Raw genomic sequence first — 14,889 nt, forward strand, 5'->3', positions numbered from 1 at the left:
CACCTGATGCGAAGAACTGACTCACTGGTAAAGACCCTGATGCTGGGAAAGATTGAAGGCAGCAGCAGAAGGGGACAACAGAGGATGAGATTGTTGGATGTCATCACCGACTCAATGGACTTGAGTTTGGGTAGGTTCCAGGAGTTGGTGATGCAGAGGGAGGCCTGGCATGCTGTAGTCCATGGGGTTGCCAAAAGTCAGACATGACTGAGGAACTGAACTGAACTGAACCTTAGGGAGTATCAGATAATGAGAACTCACACTATGGAAACCACTTGAATCTAAGAGCCAGCATCACTCAACCACAAGTAGCACCATGTGCAGGACGCCTCATCTAAACAACCAACAAAGCAAAAATACAAACCCAATCATCAGCAGACAGATACCTCCTCCCTTAACCTTGCCCATCAGAGGAAAAACAAACAAACAAACAAAAACACTTAGCACAAGTCTACCCTATAGGAAGTTTACAGAAACCACTAGACCAACCTTAGGAGGGCAAATACCAAAAGGAAGAAAGAATTCAACCTTGAAGCCTGGGGAAAGGAGACATCAAACACAATAAGTTTTTAAAAATATGATGAAATGGCAGAGAAATACTACACAAATGAAGGAACAAATGAGAAACACAGAAGTCCAAATAAATGAAGAGGAAATAAGCAAACTACCTGAAGAATAATTCAGAATAATGATGGTAAAGATGACCAAAAACCTTGAAAACAAAATGGAGAAAATGCAAGAATCAATTAACAAAAACCTAGAAGAATTAAAGAATAAACATACAGAGACAAACAACACAGTCACTGAAATTAAAAATACTCTAGAAGGAATCAATAGGAGAATATCTGAAGCAGAAGAACAAATCAGTGAGCTGGATGATAAAATGGAAGAAATAGCTTCTGAAGGGCTGCTGCTGCTGCTAAGTCACTTCAGTCGTGTCCAACTCTGTGCAACCCCATAGATGGCAGCCCACCAGGCTCCCCCGTCCCTGGGATTCTCCAGGCAAGAACACTGGAGTGGGTTGCCATTTCCTTCCCCAATGCATGAAAGTGAAAAGTGAAAGTGAAGTTGCTCAGTCGTGTCTGACTCTTAGCGACTCCATGGACTGCAGACTACCAGGCTCCTCCGCCCATGGGATTTTCCAGGCAAGAGTACTAGAGTGGGTTGCCATTGCCTTCTCAATAAAGTAAAAAGAATGAAAAGAACTGAGGATAGTCTCAGAGAACTCTGGGACAATATCAAATGCACCAATATTCAAATTATAGGGATCCCAGAAGAAGAGGAAAGGAAAGATTATGAAAAAATTTTGAAGAGATTATAGTTGAAAATTTCCCCAACATGGAAAAGACAGTGGCCAATCAAGTCCAAGAGGCACAAAGAGTCCCATACAGGGTAAACACAAGGAGAAGCACACCAAGTTGTATACTAATCAACCTAACAAAGACCAAACACACAAAAAAAGAATATTAAAAGCAGCAAGAGAAAAGCAGCAAAAAACAAAAGGGAAACCCCACATGCTTAACAGCAGATCTTTCAGCAGAAACTCTCCAGGCCAGAAGAGGATTACATGGTATATTTAAAGTACTAAAAGGGAAAAATCTACAACCAAGATTACTATGCCTGGCAAGTATCTCATTCAAAATTGATGGAGAAATAAAATCTTTTCAGACAAGCAAAAGTTAAGAGAATTCAGTACCACAAAACCAGCTTTACAACAAATGTTAAAGGGACTTATATAGTCAAGAAATACAAGAGAAGAAAAGAGATCTATAAAATCAACCCTGAACAATTAAGAAAATGGCAATAGGAACATATAAAGGAACATTTCATGCAAAGATGAGCTCAATAAAGGACAGAAATGGTATGGACCAAACAGAAGCAGAAGATATTAAGAAGAGATGTCAAGAATACACAGAAGAACTGTGCAAAAAAGATCTTCACGACCCAGATAATCACAATGGTGTGATCACTGACCTAGAGCCAGACATCCTGGAATGTGAAGTCAAGTGGGCCTTTGAAAGCATCACTACGAACAAAGCTAGTGGAGGTGATGGAATTCCAGCTGAGCTATTCCAAATCCTGAAAGATGATGCTGTGAAAGTGTTGCACTCAATATGCCAGCAAATTTGGAAAACTCAGCAGTGGCCACAGGACTGGAAAAGGTCAGTTTTCATTCCAATCCCAAAGAAAGGCAATGCCAAAGAATGCTCAAACTACTGCACAATTGCACTCATCTCACACGCTAGTAAAGTAATGCTCAAAATTCTCCAAGCCAGGCTTCAGCAGTATGTGAATTGTGAACTTCCTGATGTTCAAGCTGGTTTTAGAAAAGGCAGAGGAACCAGAGATCAAATTGCCAACATCTGCTGGATCATGGAAAAAGGAAGAGAGTTCCAGAAAAACATCTATTTCTGCTTTATTGACTATGGCAAAGCCTTTGACTGTGTGGATCACAATGAACTGTGGAAAATTCTGAAAGAGATGGGAATACCAGACCACCTGACCTGCCTCTTGAGAAATCTATATGCAGGTCAGGAAGCAACAGTTAGAACTGGACACGGAACAACAGACTGGTTCCAAATAGGAAAAGGAATATGTCAAGGCTGTATATTGTCACCCTGCTTATTTAACTTCTATGCAGAGTACATCATGAGAAACGCTGGACTGGAAGAAAAACAAGCTGGAATCAAGATTGCTGGGAGAAATATCAGTAACCTCAGATATGCAGATGACACCACCCTTATGGCAGAAAGTGAAGAGGAACTAAAAAGCCTCTTGATGAAAGTGAAAGAGGAGAGTGAAAAAGTTGGGCTTAAAGCTCAACATTCAGAAAATGAAGATCATGGCATCCGGTCCCACCACTTCATAGGAAATAGATGGGGAAACAGTGGAAACAGTGTCAGACTTTATTTTTGGGGGCTCCAAAATCACTGCAGATGGTGACTGCAGCCATGAAATTAAAAGACGCTTACTCCTTGGAAGGAAAGTTATGACCAACCTAGATAGCACATTCAAAAGCAGAGACATTACTTTGCCAACAAAGGTCCATCTAGTCAAGGCTATGGTTTTTCCTGTGGTCATGTATGGATGTGAGAGTTGGACTGTGAAGAAGGCTGAGCACCAAAGAATTGATGCTTATGAACCGTGGTGTTGGAGAAGACTCTTGAGAGTCCCTTGGACTGCAAGGAGATCCAACCAGTCCATTCTGAAGGAGATCAGCCCTGGGATTTCTTTGGAAGGAATGATGCTAAAGCTGAAACTCCAGTACTTTGGCCACCTTATGCAAAGAGTTAACTCACTGGAAAAGACTCTGATGCTGGGAGGGATTGGGGGCAGGAGGAGAAAGGGACGACAGAGGATGAGATGGCTGGATGGCATCGCTGACTCGTGGACATGAGTCTCAGTGAACTCTGGGAGTTAGTGATGGACAGGGAGGCCTGGCGTGCTGTGATTCATGGGGTCGAAAAGAGTCGGACACGACTGAGTGACTGATCTGATCTGATCTGATCTGATATATATAATTACTTTAAATGTAAATGGATTAAATGTTCCAACCAAAAGACACAGACTGGCTGAATGGACACAAAAACAAGACCCATATATATGTTGTCTACAAGAAATCTACTTTAGACCTAAAGACACATATAGACTAAAAGTGAGAGGATCAAAAAATATATTGCATGCAAACAAGAAGCAAAAGAAAGCTGGAATAGCAATCCTCATATCAGACAAAATAGACCTTAAATAAAGAAGATTACAAGAGATAAAGAAGTACACTACATAATGATCAAGGGATCAATCCAAGAGGAAGACATAACAATTGTAAATATCTATGCACCCAACATAAAAGCACCTCAATACAGAAGACAAACACTAACAGACATAAAAGGAGAAATTGACAGTAACACAATAATAGTAGGAGACTTTAACACCCCACTCACGCCAATGGACAGAGCATCAAGACAGAAAATTAATAAGGAAACACAAGTCTTAAATGATACATTAGATGAGATGAATATCATTGATATCTTCAGGACATTTCATCCAAATGCAGAATACATCTCAAGTGCACATGGAACATTCTCCAGGATAGACCACATCTTGGGTCACAAATCAAACTCACTAAATTTAAGAAAATTGAAATCATATCAAGCATCTTCTCTGACTAAAGCACTATGAAACTAGGTATCAATTATAGGAAAAAATGTGGAAGAAACATAAGCATATAGTGATTCAAGAACAAGTTCTAAATAAACCAAAAGGTTACTGAAGAAATCAACTGGAAAAAAAAAAAAAATTCTAGAAACAAATGACAATGAAAACATGACAATGCAAAACCTACAGGATGCAGCAAACGCAGTTCCAAGAGGGAAGTTTATAGCAGTACAATCCTACCTCAAGAAACAAGAAAAACATCGAATAGACAATCTAACTGTACACCAAAAAAAAAAAAAAAAAAAAACCTAGAAAAAGAAGACCAAAAAGGCTCCAAAATTACTAGAAGGAAAGAAATCTCAAAGATCCAAGCAGAAATAAAAGAAAGAGAAAAAAAAAAAAAGAAAAAAAATAGTAAAGATTGATAAGACTAAAAGCTGGTTCTTTGAGAAGATAAACAAAACTGACAAACCTTTAGTGAGACTTATCAAGAAAAAAAGAGAGAAGATTCAAATCAACAACATTAGAAGTCAAAAAGAAGAGATTAGAACAGACAATGCAGAGATACAAAGGATTATAAGAGACTATTATGAACAACTATATGGCAATAAAATGGATAACCTGGAAGAAATGGTCAGATTCTTAGAAAAGTTCAGTCTTCCAAGACTGAATCAGGAAGAAATAGGAATTATGAACAACCCAATTACAAGCACTGAATTTGAAGCTGTGATCAAAAATCTCCCAGAAAACAAAAGCCCAGGACCAGATGGCTTCACAGGAGAATTCTATCAAACATTTAGAGAAGAGCTAATGCCTATCCTTCTAAAATGCTTTCCAAAAACTGCAGAGGAAGGAACACTTCCAAACTCATTCTATGAGACCACCATCACCCTGATACCAAAACCAGACAAAGACAACACACAAAAGAAAAACTACAGGCCAATATCACTGATGAACATAGATGGAAAAATCCTCAACAAAATTTTAGAAAACAGAATTCAGCAACACATCTAAAAGCTCATATGCCAGGATCAAGCTGGGTTTATTCCAGGAATGCAAGGATTCTTCAATATACACAAATGAATCAATGTGATATGCCATATTAACAAATTGAAAGATAACCATATGATAATCTCAAGAGATACAGAACAAGCCTTTGACAAAATTCAGCACCCATTTATGATTAAAACTCTTCAAAAAATGGGCATAGATGGAACCTACCTCAACATAGTGAAGGCCCTGTATGATAAGCCTACAGCAAACATTATTCTCAATGGTGAAAAACTGAAAGCATTCCCCCTAAAATCAGGAACAGGACAAGGATGTCCACTTTCACCACTATTATTCAACATAGTTCTGGAAGTCCTAGCTACAGCAATCAGAGAAGAGAAAGAAATAAAAAGAATCCAGATCAGAAAAGAGGAAGTAAAGCTCTCACTGTTTGCAGATGACATGATACGGTACATAGAAAACCCTAAAGATAGTATCAGAAAATTACTAGAGCTAATCAGTGAATTTAGCAAAGTTGCAGGATACACAATCAATACACAGAAATCACTTGCATTTCTATACACAAACAATGAAAAATCAGAAAGAGAAATTAAGGAATCATTCCCTTCACCATTGCAACAACAAAAAATTAAATATCTAGGAACAAACTTACCTAAGGAGAAAAAAGAACTGTATACAGAAAAGTATAAGACAGTAATGAAAGAAATCAAAGATGACATAAACAGATGGAGAGATATTCCATGTTCCTGGCTAAGAAGAATCAATATTGTGAAAATGACTATATTATCAAATGCAATCTACAGATATAATATGATCCCTATCAAAATACCAAGGGCATTTTTCACAGAATTAGAACAAAAAAAATTTCATAATTCATATGGAAACACAAAAGACCCCAAATAGCCAAAGCAGTCTTGAGAAAGAAGAATGGAGCTGGAGCAATCAAGCTTCCTGCCTTCAGATTATACTACAAAGCTACAGTTATCAAGATAGTACAGTACTGGCACAAAAATAATAAACCAATGAAACAAGATAGAAAGACCAGAAAAAAAATCCATGTACCTATGGGTACCTTATTTTTGACAAAGGAGGGAAGAATATACAATGGGCAAAGACAGTCCCTTCTATAAATGGTGCTGGGAAAATTGGACAGCTACATGTAAAAGAATGAAATTAGAACACTTCCTAACACCATACACAAAGATAAATTCAAAATGGATTAAAGATCTAAGTGTAAGTCCAGTAACTATAATACTCTTAGAGGAAAACATATGCAGAACACTCGATGACATAAATCAAAGCAAGATCCTCTGTGACCCACCTCCTAGATTAACAGAAATAAAAGCAAAAGTAAACATGTGGGACATGATTAAACTTAAAAGCTTTTGCACAGCAAAGGAAATTATAAGCAAGGTGAAAAGACAACCCTCAGAATGGGAGAAAATAATAGCAAATTACACAACTGACAAAGGATTAATTTCCAAAATATACAAACAACTCATACAACTCAATACCAGAAAAACAAACAACCCAATCAAAAAGTGGGAAAAAGATCTAAACAGACATTTCTCCAAAGAAGACATACGGATGGCTAACAAACACGTGAAAAGATGCTCAACGCCACTCATTACTGTGTTGTGTTAGTCGCTCAGTTGTGCCCAACTCTTTGCGACCCCATGGACTGCAGGCCACCAGGCTCCTCTGTCCATGAGATTTTCCAGGCAAGGATACTGGAGTGGGTTGCCATTTCCTTCTCCAGGGGATCTTCCCAACCCAGGGATCGAACCCAGGTCTCCTGTACTTCAGGCAGATTCTTTACTGAGTGAGCTACAAGGGAAACCCCACTCATTATTAGAGAAATGCAAATCAAAACTACAATGAGATATCATTTCACACCAGTCAGAATGGCTCTCATCAAAAAGTCTACAAACAATAAATGCTGGAGAGAGTGTGGAGAAAAGGGAACACTCTTGCCCTGCTGGTGGGAATGTAAATTGATACAGGGACTGTGGAAGATGGTATGGAGATTCCTTAAAAAACTAGGAATAGAACCACCATATGACCTAGCAATACCACTCCTAGGCATATACCCTGAGGAAACCAAAATTGAAAGAGACACATGTATCCCATTCTTCATTGCAGCACTATTTACAATAGCTAGAATATGGAAACAACCTAGATGTCCATTAACAGATGAATAGATAAAGAAGTTGTGGTACATATACAAGATGGAATATTACTCAGCCATAAAAAGGAATGCATTTGAATCAGTTCTGATGAGGTGGATGAACCTAGAACCTATTATACAGAATGAAGTGAGTCAGAAAGAGAAAGATAAATATCATATTTTAACACATATACATGGAATCTAGAAGAATGGTATTGAAAAAATTATTTTTATGGCAGCAATGGAGAAACAGACATAGAGGATAGACTTATGGATATGGGGAGAGGGTGAGATGTATGGAAAGAGTAACATGGAAATATACATTACCATATGTAAAATAGATAGTCAACGGGAATTTGCTTTATGGCTCAGGAAACTCAAACAGGGGCTCTGTGTCAACCTAGAAGGGTAGGATGGGGAGGCAGATGAAAAGCAGTTTCAAAAGGGAGGGGATATATGTATACCTATGGCTGATTAATGTTTAAGTTTGACAAAAAACAACAAAATTTGGTAAAGCAATTATCCTTCAATAAAAAAATAAATTAAAAAGAAAAGAGAGAAATGATAAAGATAAAAGAGGAAATAAAATATAGACAAAAAATAGAAAAGATCAATGAAACCAAGAATTAATTTTTAGAAACAACTCATTGTTGTTTTTCAAAACCACAATGAGATATCACCTCACATCTTTCAGAGCGGCTGTTACCAGCAAGACCACAAATAACAAATGTTCGTGAGAATGTGGAGAAAATGGAACCTTCCTACACAGTTGGTGGAAACGTAAATTGGTGCAACCACTATGGAAAACAGTATGTAGGGTCCTCAGGAAACTAAAAATAGAACTACGGTATGATCTAGCAATTACACTCTTGCGTATACATGAAGAAAATGAAAACACTGATTAGAAAGGATACATGCCCCCAATGTTCATAGCAGCATTATTTATAACAGCCAAGATATGGAATCAACCTAAATGCCCACGAATAGTTGAATGGACAAAAACGATGTGGTATAGGACTTCCCTGGTGGTCCAGTGGTTGAGACGTCACACTTCCATTTCAGGGGGCATGGATTTGATTGTTGGTTGGGAAGTGATTGGAGAAGGAATTGGCAACCCACTCCAGTACTCTTGCCTGGAAAATCCCATGGATGGAGGAACCTGGTAGGCCATGGCGTCGCAAAGAGTCGGACACGACTGAGCGACTTCACTTTCACTTTCGACTTCACTTTGGGAACTAATATCCCACAGCTTGCATGTTCAGTTCAGTTCAGTCACTCAGTCGTGTCTGACTCTTTGCGATCCCATGAATCGCAGCAGCCAGGCCTCCCTGTCCATCACCAACTCCCCGAGTTCACTCACACTCACGTCCATCGAGTCGGTGATGCCATCCAGCCATCTCATCCTCTGTTGTCCCCTTCTCCTCCTGCCCCCAGTCCCTCCCAGCATCAGAGTCTTTTCCAATGAGTCAGCTCTTCGCATGAGGTGGCCAAAGTACTGGAGTTTCAGCTTTAGCATCATTCCTTCCAAAGAAATCCCAGGGCTGATCTCCTTGCATGGTCCCCAAAAGAAGATATAGTATAGATAAACAGTGGACTATTAATCAGTCATAAAAAAGAGTGAAATTTTGCCATCTGCAACAACATGGATGAACCTGGAGGTTTTTATGATTATTGAGATACATCAAACAATGATAAATACTGCATGTTATCACTTATATGTGGAATCTAAAAACATAAAACAATTGAATAAATATAACAAGAAAGAAACAGACTCATATATATATATATAGAACAAACTAGTGATTACTAGTGTAGAGAGGGATGGGGGAGGGGCAAAATTGGAGTAGGGGAATAAGGGTACAGGTTTCCTGGTATAAAATAAATAATAAGCTGCAAGGATACATTGTACTGCACAGGAAATATAGCCAATATTTTTATAATAACTTTAGTTTTTAATTAATTAATTTTATTTTTGGCTTCACTGAGTTTTCGTTGTTGCGTGTGGGCTTTCTTTAGTTGGAGTGAACAGGGGCTACTCTTCCTGTTGGTGTGAGGGCTTCTCATTGCAGCGGCTTCTCGTTGTAGAGCACAGTCTCTAGGCATATGGGCTTCAGCTGTTGCAGCACATGGGCTCGCTAGTTGCAGTCTACGGGCTCTAGGGTGCTTAGGCTTCTGTAGTTGTGGCACACAGGCTCAGTAGTTGGGGTTCACAGGTTCTAGAGCTTGGGCTCAGTGGTTGTGGTGCACAAACTTAGTTACTCCTTGGCATGTGGAATCAACCTGGACCAGGGATCGAACACATATCCCCTGCATTGGCAGGTGGTTTCGTATCCACTGAGCCACCAGGTAAGTCCTATACTTTTCTTTCTTTCTTTTTTAACTGCTCAGTCCTGTCTGACTCTGCGATCCCATGGACTGTAGCCTACCAGGCTCCTCCGTCCATGGGATTCTCTAGGCAAGAATACTGGAGTGGGTTGCCATTTCCTTCTCCAGGGGATCTTCCCAACCCAGGGATAGAATCCAAGTCTCCCACATTGCAGGCAGACACTTTAACCTCTGAGGCACCAGTGAAGCCCAGGTAAGTGCTATTTATTTATTTATTTATTTTTGATATAAATTTATTTATTTTAATTGGAGCCTAATTACTTTAAATGGAGTATAATCTATAAAATGTTGAGCATTACTTTGCTAGTGTGTGAGATGAGTGCAATTATGTGGTAGTTTGAGCATTCTTTGGCATTGCCTTTCTTTGGGATTGGATTGAAAACTGACCTTTTCCAGTCCTGTGACCACTGCTGAGTTTTCCAACTTTGCCAGCATATTGAGTGCAGCATTTTCACAGCATCATCTTTTAGCATTTGAAATAGCTCAACTGGAATTCCATCACCTCCCCTAACTTTGTTCGTAGTGATTCTTCCTAAGGCCCACTTGACTTCACATTCCAGGATGTCTGGCTCCAGGTGAGTGATCACACCATCATGAATATCTGGATCAAGAAGATCTTTTTTGTATAATTCTTCTGTGTATTCTTGCCACCTCTTCTTAATATCTTCTGCTTCTGTCAGGTCCATGTCATTTCTGTCTTTCATTGTTCCAATCTTTGCATGAAATCTTCCCTTCGTATCTCTAAAATGTTCCCTTAGAATCTCTAATTTTCTTGAAAAGATCTCTAGTCTTTCCCATTCTCCAAGCAAGGCTTCAGCAGTACGTGAACTGTGAGCTTCCAGATGCTCAATCTGGATTTAGAAAAGGCAGAGGAACCAGAGATCAAGTTGCCAACATCCGCTGGATCATCAAAAAAGCAAGAGAGTTCCAGAAACACTACATCTGCTTTATTGACTATGCCAAAGCCTTTGACTGTGTGGATCACAACAAACTGTGGAAAATTCTTAAAGAGATGGGAATACCAGACCACCTGACCTGCCTCTTGAGAAATCTGTATGCAGGTCAAGAAGCAACATTTAGAACTGTACATGGAACAACAGACTGGTTCCAAATCGGGAAAGGAGTATGTCAAGGCTGTATGTTGTCACCCAGCTTATTTAACTTATATGCAGAGTACATCATGAAGTTGGATGAAGCACAAGCTGGAATCAAGATTTCTGGGAGAAATATCAATAACCTCAGATATGCAGATGACACCACACTATGGCAGAAAGTGAATAAGAACTTAAGAGCCTCTTGATGAAAGTGAAAGAGGAGAGTGAAAAAGTTGGCTTAAAGCTCAACATTCAGAAAATGAAGATCATAGCATCCGGTCCCATCACTTCATGGGAAATAGATGGGGAAACAGTGGAAACAGTGTCAGACTTTATTTTGGGGGGCTCCAAAATCACTGCAGATGGTGACTGCAGCCATGAAATTAAAAGACGCTTACTCCTTGGAAGGAAAGTTATGACCAACCTAGATAGCACATTCAAAAGCAGAGACATTACTTTGCCAACAAAGATCCATCTAGTCAAGGCTATGGTTTTTCCAGTGGTCATGTATGGATGTGAGAGTTGGGCTGTGAAGAAAGCTGAGCACCGAAGAATTGATGCTTTTGAACTATGATGTTGGAGAAGACTCTTGAGAGTCCCTTGGACAGCAAGGAGATCCAACCAGTCCATCCTAAAGGAAATCAGTCCTGAATATGCATTGGAAAAACTGATGCTGAAGCTGAAACTCCAATTCTTTGGCCATCTGATGCAAAGAACTGACTCATTGGAAAAGACCCTGATGCTGGGAAAGATTGAAGGAAGGAGAAGAAGGGGACGACAGAGGATGAGATGGTTGGATGGCATCACCTACTTAATGGATATGAGTTTCAGTAAGCTCCGGGAGTTGGTGATGGACAGGGAGGCCTGATGTGCCACAGACCATGGGGTCACAAAGAGTCGGACATGACTGAGTGACTGAACTGAACTGAATCTATCACTATGTTGTACACCTGAAACTAATATAACATTATAAATCAAATGTATTCTGATTAAAATAAATGAAATAATCAATGGCACCCTGAAAAAGTTAAAAATTGAAAAATGTATTGCAAGTTGCTATAATGGAAATACATCTTAAATTTAGAATGAAAAGTTAATTAGGAGATATGATTTAACAAAACAGTACTAGTCCAACAATAAAAATTTGTTAGTCATAATTCAACTTTGTAAAGTCAAAATAATCTAAAGATTAAGTGAAATGTTTATTACCTTATAAATAATTGCACACATTCTCCACTGATACCACCAAATCACCTTTACTTTAAGTCAAACATACCTGGATACCGCCTACCCAATGTCTGGTGTATTTGAAATTTAGCTGCCCACAGGTAATCTCAGAACTAATTCCCTGCTATCTTCCTTCCTGCATTTTACAAAGACTTGTAAATCATCTTTGTGCAAAATACTGTGCTGGCCCAGGCGTTCAGTGATGAGCCATCTCTATGGTCCTTGCCCCCTCAGAACCTACATTTCATTGAGAAAGAGAGACATTAATCAAAGTATACAATGTGTAGGTACCTATGAACAAGAATAATATGTATCAGGGGAACTTGATCCTGTGGGTGTATGTGTGTGTGATGGGGATCCAAAAAGTATAGGGATTCCTGAGGAAGTTACACTAGAGTTGAGTAACTCTATGGATGGCCAAATGAAGGGTGGTGGTAGCGGCAAGACTATTCCAGGAAGAAGGATAGACTATATCAAAGCCCTGAGGTCAGAGGGAACACAGGGGATTCTACAAACTGAAAGCGCACCTTTGGTGGGTGGAACCCAGAAAGGAGAATTGGCATAGATTGAAACTGGCTGAGAAAGGCATGCAGAAGTCTGATTATTCAATAATATACAGATCAAGTGGAGAAGGAAACGGCAACCCACTCCAGTATTCTTGTCTAGAGAATCCTGTGGACAGAGGAGCCTGGTGGGCTGCTGTCCACGGGGTCGCACAGAATCAGACACGACTGAAGCGACTTAGCATGCATGCATTCATTGGAGATGGAAATGGCAACCCACTCCAGTTTTCTTGCCTGGAGAATCCCAGGGAAAGAGGAGCCTGGTGGGTTGCCATCTATGGGGTCATGCAGATTCGGACACAACTGAATCGACTTAGCAGCAGCAGCATACAGTTCAAATATAAACATGGAGTTTTACCCTGGTTAGTAACATGATATGGAGAAATTTTTGTATTTTGAAAAGATGTCTCTAGTGGCAACATGGAGAATGAATTGGAGAAGACTAAGAGTTTAGGTAGATCAATTAGCTGTGGTTCCAGGAAAAAAACAAACAAACAAACAAACAGGATAACTAGTAGGATTTACATGTGAGGATTGAAGTACATATGGGCTCAATTTCTGGGATTAAATTTGATGAGTTTGTATTGGAATTTATTACATTTGTGCTGTCTTTTAAATATCCAAACAGTAATGTCAAGTAGGAAAATTTTGAAATCAAGTCTGAAGCTCAGAAATGTAGTGTAGAATGGAAATGAAGAGTTGTCAATCTGTCAATAACATTTAAAGCCTTAAAAATTGGTAAGTTCACCCAGAGAGAAGAAAAACTGAGAGATAGAAGAGAAAGAAATTTCACCTTGATCTTGAAAAAGCCCCACATTTATTGCCAAGGTGGAGGAGGATGAAGTGGCAAATGAGACAGAGTTGGAGCAGACAGATATGTAAAAGGAGGATTGGGAGAGAGTGTGCTGGGGAAGCCAAAGGTAAACAATGATTCACAAAGGAGGAAACTGTCAGAAGGCCAAATGCTACGGAGAAGCCACGCAAGATAAAGAATAAATATTACCCACTGGATTTGGTGATGTCAGAGTCATTGGTGACATTAGTGAGAGCTGTTTTGGGAAAGTTTGGGGGGGTGGATGCCAGATTTAAGTGGGTTGAAGCATGACTCAGATCCTGTTTTCATAGGACTCCTGATTTTGATTCTGTCCTTTTATAATTCTTTGTCTGCCCTTTGAACCTGGTCTCCCTGTCTTGACTCTCAGACTTGACTCAGCTCCAATCTACAAGACCTTCCTTCTTTTCTAATAGTGCCTTTGAAGCCCTATTCCTGGTTCAAGTCCAGCCAGCATCCCAGACATCATATAAGCTATTTCTTAAGTGAGGATAATTGAAGCTTTACCCATTGGAGTAACGAGATGTGGACCTCAGGCTTGAATCCAGACTTTACCACTAATTGCACAAAATTGGAAAGTTACTTAACTTCAGTTTCCTCATCAGTGAAGGAGGACTAATCATACCTATTTTACTATGTCATTGTGAGGATTAGTATTCCCGGTACACAATCATTGTTCAATAAATGGTAAGTTACTTTCCCCCAACTTTGCTGCCCTTTCAGGAAACAACATCTCTTTAATCCTCTTTGTAAGGAGCATTCCTAAATTTAAAGAAACATTTCTAAAGTGACATATTGTAATGAGGGAATGTATGCACTTTCCTGGTAACATTTCTTTATTCACCCAGTGTTTATTTATCAAGACCCTTCCACGTGACAATCACAGAGCTAGGATTTGGGCAGTCAGTGAATCAGTGATGATCAAGAAGGACATGGCTCAATGCCACATGAAATTCATAATCTAGTGCAGCAGGTAGATAATGTAACACAAAAGTAAAGTCATAAATAACATGATTGTAAATTTTGATATATATTGGGCAGGACATATAAAAGGTGCTGAGAAACAGAACGATGGTTTAGGGCTGCTTCAAGTGGAGTCATTGGAGGAAAGTTTTTCTGAGAATTTTGTGTGTAAGCTGCCATCTGAAGGTGTGAAGGAATGAAGGGCATTCATCATTTTGACCTTCATTGAGAGTCTGAACTATAACACAGAGATCCCCAAGGAACTAATGAAATATGTTGGTACATCAGTCTCTACATGGAATCCTTATTAACTAGGTGGCTATGCCTTATTAACTTGTAGTATTTTTCTTTCTCCTTCACCATCTGTCAGCTGATTAAGTCAGTCATCTTTTAAATGTTTGCTGTTTCTCATCTATTTGTGAGCTGAGAAATTTAATAATTATGCTGCTTGCCCGCGTGCTAAGTCACTTCAGTTGTGTCTGACTCTTTGTG

The sequence above is a fragment of the Bos indicus genome, chromosome 22, assembly GCF_029378745.1.
Source record: "Bos indicus isolate NIAB-ARS_2022 breed Sahiwal x Tharparkar chromosome 22, NIAB-ARS_B.indTharparkar_mat_pri_1.0, whole genome shotgun sequence".
NCBI classification, from domain to species: Eukaryota; Metazoa; Chordata; class Mammalia; order Artiodactyla; family Bovidae; genus Bos; species Bos indicus.